The sequence below is a fragment of the Triticum dicoccoides genome, chromosome 5B (assembly GCF_002162155.2).
Source record: "Triticum dicoccoides isolate Atlit2015 ecotype Zavitan chromosome 5B, WEW_v2.0, whole genome shotgun sequence".
Taxonomy (NCBI): Eukaryota; Viridiplantae; Streptophyta; class Magnoliopsida; order Poales; family Poaceae; genus Triticum; species Triticum dicoccoides.
In genome coordinates, this window is record NC_041389.1 from 460,753,005 (window position 1) to 460,761,850 (window position 8,846).

The following is an 8,846-nucleotide window of genomic DNA, read 5'->3' on the forward strand; positions in this document are numbered from 1 at the left end:
AGTAAACCTCTTTATATAAACAGAGGAGATGTATCAATCTAATCAAGTAAGAATTAAGAAGGAAATCCCTTCCCTCTGGCACGGCTATGGGCAAAAAGGCCCCCGACCGGCCCTCTCGTGCCCTCCTTCTAGCAGCGCCATAACAATTTGGTATCAGCTAGCTTCGGTTCGATCATGTCTTCACCGCCGCCCGGCCTATCTCTTCCGCTGCCGGGATCCTTCGTCGCGCCCGCCCCTGCCGTTCTCACCCCGATTGAGGTGTTTGGGACGCTGCGGGACCTAACACAGGCGGTCCAGGAGATCCGCTTGTTCTTGGCCGGGTCCTACGGACTGCACCCGGCTGCGCCGCCTATCGCCACCATGCCGTTGTGGCTGCCGTGGCAGCCGCTGCACCAAGCGGCCTCTGCCGCGCTTGCTGGGCCACTGCAGATGCCACCACCGCCCGCCCTGGCTGCAGTGGCAGTCGCCGCTCCTGGCGACCTTTGCCGCGCCCAGCGCTCCGCCGCAGCAGCCATTGCCGCTGCCCCAGGGCGTCCCTGCCGGGCCCCTGCAGCTGCAATCCACCGCCACCAATGCCCTACCCTGGCTACAGTGGCAGCCGCCACCCCGGGCGGCCTCCGCCGCGCCCGGCACTCCGCTCCAGCAGCCACCACCCCGGGCGGCCTCCGCCGCGCCCGGCGCTCTGCTGCAGCAGCCACCGCCGGTCAGCTCCGGCCCCGCATCGACCGCGCCGGAGGGAGTCCCGACCCACCAGATCAAGTTCCCGCTGTCGCCATTACCGCTTCCCTAGGGCGTCCCCATCGAGCAGACCAAGTTCCCGCCATCGCCGTCACCGCTTCCGGCTTGGATCGCTACCCGCCACGTGTCGGCGGCGGTGAGGCTACAGGCTGCTGCGCGCGGCCTCCTAGCGCGTCGTCATGTGCGGGGGATGAGTGGTCTGCAGCTGCCGCTCCTCCCAGCTGCGCTTCACTGTGCAAAGGACCTCGATTTCGTCCGCTACGTCAGGGATCTTGGGCATGTTGTCTTCCCCGACGGCAGCGACCTCAAAGTCTGCGACATCGGCGGCTGGGGCGGCGCACCCCTCCTTGTCATTCTCCATCGCAAGCCCTCCACTCCTCTTTGTGCGGTGCAGACCAACAGCCGTCCGGCGGGGAGAAGGCAGGGTGTCACCAACAGGAGCGCACCGCGTAGCACCACTGCATTCTGCCGGCCGCCGCGAGGGCGTCTCTGTTGGTCGCTCTTGCGACCACTTCCAGGTGGCCATACACATGCACTCCTTTTGTCCAGATGGTGTCCATGGGATCCAGGTGGCTATACACATGCACGTCTGACATGCGGATGGTGTCCACTTTTTGTTAAGGGGTCCAACATAAATCGTCCCAGTCCATTTCAGGTTGAGAGTAATAAAACAAGCCGAGATGTAAAATGCTTGTTTTTAGGTGTTAGGTTTGTGTTGCATCGAGTCATGGTTATAAGTTGGTTAGGCTCCAGCTCGAGGTCAAGCTGCATGTCCAGGTGGGGTGTAGTGTTAGAGTACGTAATGGGCCTAATGGCCTGGGCTGGCGGTATAGCCCGTCAATCTTAGGTTTAATTAGAGATAAAGGTCACTTGCTTAGGGGTCAAGTAAGCCTTGCTTGGGATTCAAGTAAACCTCTATACAAAGAGAGGGGATGTATCAATCTAATCAAGCAAGAATTAAGAAGGAAATTCCTTTCCTCTTGCACGGCCGTGGGCAAAAAGGCCCCCGGCCGGCCCTCCCGTGCCCTCCTTCTAGGGCACCATAACAGCGGGTGTCTACGGGTAGTTGGTGAGTGGGTGTCCACAGCTCGCCTACAGTGGTGGTCAAGGTCTTACTACCAGATCCATTGTGGCTGGGGTTAGTAGGTTGCCAGGGGAGTCCCTGGTCGTGGAGCCGGAGTAGCACCGCCACTACCTCCTCGAATCCCTTTTTTCTTGGTGATGGAGCTGGAGTGCTACGGTCGTTAGGAAGCCACGCAAAGTCGCACAACCATGCTTTCATAGCTGCACATCGACAACCAGTCGGTTGGTCAGGGCAGCTGTCGAAGTTGCACGTCCTACTGGTAGGGTAGTTGGGGAGGGGGTGCCCACATATAGAGAAAAAAGTTGCACGTCGACTGTTTATTTTAGTTGAACAGATTCAAGCCAGGGTTGGTTGATTTTTGGGCAAGCACATTTTTAAGTGACGCTTTTTATTTGCACATAGAAGTGATGCCAGTTGCACAGTTCTTGCTCTTTAGTTGCACAGATCTAACCCAAGGTTGGTTGAATTTCGTGCAAGCACATTTCTAAGTGATGCTCTTTTTTGCACATAGATGTGATGCCAGTTGCATAGTTCTTGCTCTTTAGTTGCACAGATCTAACCCAGGGTTGGTTTAATTTCGTGCAAGCACATTTCTAAGTGACGCTCCTTTTTTGCACATAGATGTGATGCCAGTTGCACAGTTCTTGCTCTTCAGTTGCACAGATTTAACCCAGGGTTGGTTGAATTTCGTGCAAGCACATTTTTAAGTGACACTCTTTTTTGCACATAGATGTGATGCCAGTTGCACAGTTCTTGCTCTTTAGTTGCACAAATTTAACCCGGGGTTGGTTGAATTTCGTGCAACCACATTTTCAAGTGATGTTCTTTATTTGCACATAGAAGTGATGCCAGTTGCACAGTTCTTGTTCTTTAGTTGCACAGGTCTTACCCATGGTTGGTTGAATTTCGTGCAAGCACATTTTTAAGTGATGCACCTTTTTTGCACATAGGGATGATACCAGTTCAACAGCTGTGGTGCTTATGTTGTACAAATACAACCCAGGGTTGGTTTATTTTTCTCAGAATTTTTTTTTGCCCCATTTCGCAGGTTATAGGTGGAAGTGCTGCTGTCATTTTGCACATAATGCCCTAATACAAGCTAGAATATACTGCTGTGTGGAAATATCAAAGGAAAAACAGCCCAGAAAGATTTTAGTGACTACAACTAGAAGTTGTGCTTATAGCACCCTGGACAGACTTTAGTTTTGTTATATTTTTCTACATAGACATAGTTTCTAGTTAGTTTTTCTACTGCATTTTTCTGTGAATCAAATCCATACATATGCTGCTTTTTACTACATACGTGTGTTTTTTCTGTGTGTTTGTTGCTACACATGTTGCCCCCTACATATGTGTTATCACTTATCAGTTTGTTCGTTGCACACAACAGTTGGTGAAGTTGGTTTGGGCCATGGTGAAATTGCACAAAAAATCCCCCAAAATTGCACAGGCAATAGGTTTTTTGATCAATGTTTTTCCTGTATTGCGTATCTGCTATCTACAACAATGAAGAAGCTTTTTTCTGGGAAGAAGATCTGGAGAGAAGGTAAGGGAAATAGAAGAAGGGGGGGATCTGGATGGAGAGTGAAGGAGGGAGGATCTGGGGAGGAACTCATAGGTTTCTGGCATGATTTCCGGGGTTTTCGGCCTGGAATCTCAGCTTGTTTTAGCTGTCATGGCGATCTGAGGGTTCTTCCTGCAGGGAGAGCTTTTGTGGGGAAGATGTGCCTGGGTAGTTGGGATGGAGGTATGCGAAAAAGGATCCAGGGGTTGGAGGTGGTGCGGGACTTGGGGGAAGGTTCACGTGATCTCCCACCGCTCCTGCCTGCGCTGGGGGACCGCCTGGTTGGTGGGATGGCATGCAGCGGCTGGGGCACCGCCTGGGTGGTGGGATGGCATGCAGCGGGCGCAGGCTGACGGTTTCCTTTTCGGGACGTGGGAGCCAGGGGTTTCTTTTGTTCGCCGGCCGCTCGAGATCGCTAGCGAGCCTATGCGCGCTCGCTAGACGCGTCCCTTGTTTTAACTTTGTATTATTGTTTTATTATGGAATTATCCGTTTCTTTTCATCAATGAAATGGAATCGGGGGTGCGCCCCTCAATTCGCAAAAAGATAGCAAAACCGTTTACATATATAGCTAAATGGTAATTCATCACTGCTACAAACTCCTAGTAAAACAGTCGCACCTTGATAGTATTGTGCTAGGAAGAGTAGTTCGTGGACTGAACATGCCCAGGGCGTGAGTTTGGTCCGGCGTGGACGCGGCGGTCGGCCTTGTGGTCTGACTCGTCGTGGGCGCAATGGCAAATGAACGGCTGTTCGCCGCCGTCCGGTCACTTGTGGACGAGCGTCCGCCGGCGCCAGAACTCCCAGCCGACGACGTGTAGCTCGATCTGTGCCCTCCGTGAGGCGGCGCCTACACTGCCACCGGCCTCTCCGGGCACACTGTCTCCGGGGGGAGTTCCGGAAGCGGCGCCTCGAACTGGAGCACGCTCATGGCTTGTCGGATGGACGGCCGGAAGCCGTAGTCCGGGTGGACGCACCAGAGGCCCGTGACCAGCGCGCACTCCATCTCGCGCGCGTCCATGTCGCCGTCCGCCGCGTCGAGGAGCGCATCTCTCCCGTACAGCTCCCAGACCCACTCGACGAGCAGGACCTTGCTCTCCTCCTCCTCCTGCGGGTCGACGGCCACAGGCGATCTCGAGGAGGACGACCCCAAAGCTGTACACGTTGGTCTGCGCGCTAGCCCGGATGGTCACCGCGTACGCCGGGTCCATGTAGCCCTTGGTGCCGGCCAACGTCGTCGTGGTGTGAGCGCCGCTGCTGTGGTTGACGAGGCGCGCGAGCCCGAAGTCCCCCAGCTTGGCGTTGAACGATGAGTCAAGCATCACGTTGCTTGGCTTGATGTCGCTGTGCACCACGCACTGCTCCCACTCCTGGTGCAGGTATGTCCGAGCAGATCCCATGCCAAGTATGATCTGGTACCTGTACATGTCACCAGACAAATGAGGGTTTGAACCTCCTTTTTTTTAAATAATCACAAGACAAATATCAAAAATATACTCTGTGACCTTGAAGTGTAAATAATATCTGTTCACCGAGAATTCATCTCGATTTATTTAATATGTCTAAAGCAGATGGTAAATAAAACCTTTTTTGTAACTTTAGGTCGACATCTACACAACTGCTCAATTCCACATCTCTAAACTTCATGTTGCATCATAAACCATTAGGTGAGACTTAGAAGCAATTGAAAAATACACTCAAATTCATGTTACCTGGTTGCCCATGTTAGGACTTCCGTGGAATTGTAGAGATGGGCATCGAGGCTGCCGTTCGTCATAAGCTCGTAGACGAGCAGGAGCTCGTCGTCTTTATGGCACCACCCGACAAGCTGGACAAGGTTGTGATGCCTTAGTCGGCCGATGATGGTCACTTCTGCGATGTATTCCCTTCTCCCTTGACTCGATGTCTTGGAAACTCTCTTGATGGCCACATGGAGCCCCTGGTCTTGCAAGAACCCTCGGTATACTGCCCCGAAGCCGCCCTCGCCGAGCTTCTCCTCGTCAGAGAATCCCCTAGTGGCTCGCGATATCTCGTTGTACCTGAATCTCCGTGGCCCTACCCCCTTTTCAAACTCATTGTCCATGTCTTGGTCGAAAGGGGTCTTTGCACCTCCGGATGCTATACCCTTCCTTTTTAGACAGTTGTGGTAGCCAAGCCATGCGGCTATAACGACCAGCACAAAGATACCAGCGGATACTATCCCGACAATTAGACCTATGTTTATTGTCTTTGAATCTATCAATAAACATATAGAGTTAATAATTATGATGTGGCGCATTGTGAACTTACAACAACAACTCAACAATAAAACATTGTGTTATGCTTATATTTGTAGCTTTAAATTCAACTCTCTCTGTTCGAAAATATAAGGTGCATCAATTTCTGTGGAAGTCAAACATATTTATGTTTCGCGAAGATTATAAAATAAAATGTCAACATCTACAGTACCACATTTATTGTATTCCATCCACCTACCACAACTGCGAGTATTATCTCATAAGGATTTGTTGTTTAGGTATGATCTCAAACACAAACCTAGTCTCATACTATCATAAAACTTTAAGCCACATAAAAAGATTGCCTAATTTGCACTTTAGATCGGAAATATGAAACTACGGAGTTCCACACAAGAAAATGAGGAGAAAGCTAGGGATGGATGAGATGATTGTTGCACCAAGTCCCGACGGAAGAAAAGGTGGACTACTGTTAGCCTGGAAGAAGGAGGTTAGGATCTACTCCCGGGCTTCCCCTCTGGACTTCATTGATGTTTCGGTACAAGAACAGAACGGGGACACATGGAGACTAACTGGCATCTATGGAGAGCCCGGTTGGGATTATAAAGACCGTACATATCGCCTCCTACGAGATCTACACGACCACTCTAACATTCCTTGGGCGGTTATTGGGGACTTCAACGAGATTTTTTTCTCCTCGGAGAAGGAGGGTGGAACTCCTCGGCAGCATCCTCTCCTACAAGCATTCCAAGACGCACTATCATACTCCTTTGTCGAGGATATGGGATATACAGGTGACAGGTTCACCTAGTTCCGCGGTGGACTAAAAGAGCCTCTTGATCGGGCCATTTCCAACTCTGAATGGATGACTATGCATCCTTTGGTGGGTCTGAGTAATCTAGATATAGGGAAGTCAGACCCTCTACCAATCTGTTTGGATATTGATTACCTCTTTAGGTAGCTTCTAGTAGACTGACATTTGAACGTAAATTCAAAGCAACATGGCTGGCGGAAGAAATTGTTGAAGAGATTGTCAAATCGGCTTGGCTGAAAGCGGTCACTCAAGGCTTGTGTTGCAAGGTGAAACAGAAATTGGAATCTGTCCACAAGGGCATGCATGTTTGGGATCAGCAATTTTTGAAGGGCCATAGAGCTCGGTTGAAAAAAGCTCACAGAGACCTTGAAGCTTTCACGAGAGCAACATTTAATGAAGAACTAAAGATGAAGTAAAAAAGGTCTCTCGGTCCTTATTGAGAATTTACTTGATCAAGATGAAATATATTGGGTGTAGTGGGGTTGTGTGAATTGGCTTCGGCTGGTGATCGCAACGCCAAGTATTTTAACTAGTTTGCATCCTCTAGGAGACGCAGAAACTTGATCAAAAATTGAGAAATAATAAAGGATGGGTTGAGGGGAATGAGAATCTCATCCCCTTATTCTTGAGTATTTTGGTAATGGGTGTGATTGAGCAGGAGGTCCTACAGGCAAATAAACCCCGGATCACGACCGAGATGAACCAACTCTTAATGGAATCATTCTCAAGGGAGAAGGTGCGAAAGGCATTGTTTCAAATTGGTGACATGAAGGCCCTTGGCCCGGACGACCTGCATGGTATATTCTTTAAGAGTTTATGACATATACCCAGAGATGAACTAACCAATAAGGTGTTTGATGTGGTCAACAAAAATAGAATTCCAGTGGTTGGAAGTAGACCAACATCGTCCTGATTCCAAAGGTTAAGAACCCAGAGGTAATCACTCAATATAGGCCTATTAGCTTCTGTAATATGGTCTATAAAATCATCTAAAAATGTTGGCAAATAGGTTGAATAAAATCCTACCCGAGGTTATCTCACAAACACTAAGTGTCTTTGCCCCGGGCAGGCTGATTACGGAGAATGTGTTGGTTGCATATGAGTATTTTCATGCGATTAAGAAAAATTCTCATGGTGCTAATGGGTTTTGTGTGGTGAAAATTGATAGGTTGAATGCTTATGACCGAGTAGAATGGGGATTCTTGAAACAAATGATGCTAAAGTTAGATTTACTCCCAGTGGGTGGAATTGATCATGAAATGTATGTCCACAGTAAGCTATAGAGTGAGATTTAATGACACAGAGGATGAAGAATTTATGCCTACCAGGGGACTGAGACAGGGGGAGCCTCTATCATTGTACCTCCTTTTGCTATGCTCTGAAGGCTTGTCTTGTATCTTAGCTCAAGAGGAGGAGATTGCTGGAATTGAAGGTATCCTCATCTACAGAAATTCACCTTCTATTTCCCATCTCCTATTTGCAATGACTCAGCGATATTTATTAGGGCTAATGTCCATAATGCGCACACTTTGAAGTGAGTACTTGATACATATTGCACTAGCTCTAGTCAGCAGGTTAGCATAGCTAAATCCAGTGTTTTTAGTCCAAACACTAATGTTTGTGTCAGAGAAGATATTTGCACGGACCTAGACATTTTGACAGAGGCTCTTTGTGACAAGTATCTAGGCTTGCCTACTATGGTTGGTGTGGACCATAGTGATTGCTTTCCACATCTTGATAGAATTTTTCAGAGATTGAAAGGGTGGAAGGAAAAGTTATGTCTGTCCAAGGGAAATAGATCTTACTAAAATTAGTAGCACATGCAATTCCTTATTATGCTATGTATGTGTTTAAACTCCCAAAAGGTATTTGTAAATCTATTAGAGATGATATTGCGGGGTTTTGGCGAGGATACAATGAGGAGAAGAACAAAATGCTTTGGTATGCATGGTGGAAGATGTGCACCCTGAAGAGGAAAGTGGGCATGGGGTTTGGGGACCTTCATAGTTTCAACCTTGCTTTATTAGCAAAACAGTGTCGGCGACTACTTGAGAACCCAGAATCTTTGTGTGCACGTGTTCTAAGGGTAAATACAATCCAGACGATGATATACTTATACTAGTAGAAAAAGGGTCTAATGTGAAACTCATTAATCCCGGTTTGCAATTGAACCGTCACTAATGTGACCATTAGTGCCGGTTCCAACGGCCAGACGGGCGGCGCTCATTAGTACCGGTTCGTAGCGAACCTTTAATATCGGTTCGTGCCACGAACCGGTACTAAAGAGGTGGTGGCCTTTAGTACGGGTTGGTGGCTCCAACCGGTACTAAAGGGGGGGGGGGTCTTTGGTACCGGTTGGAGCCACCAACCGGTACTAAAGGTGGTGGCCTTTAATACGGGTTGGTGGCTCCA

At 49.1% G+C, this 8,846-nt stretch overlaps 1 pseudogene; it reads right to left on the reverse strand.

Moving 5' to 3' along the window:
• Positions 1-4,021: 4,021 nt before the first annotated feature.
• LOC119305756 overlaps positions 4,022-8,846 on the reverse strand; it is an 11,518-nt pseudogene continuing 6,693 nt past the window's right edge.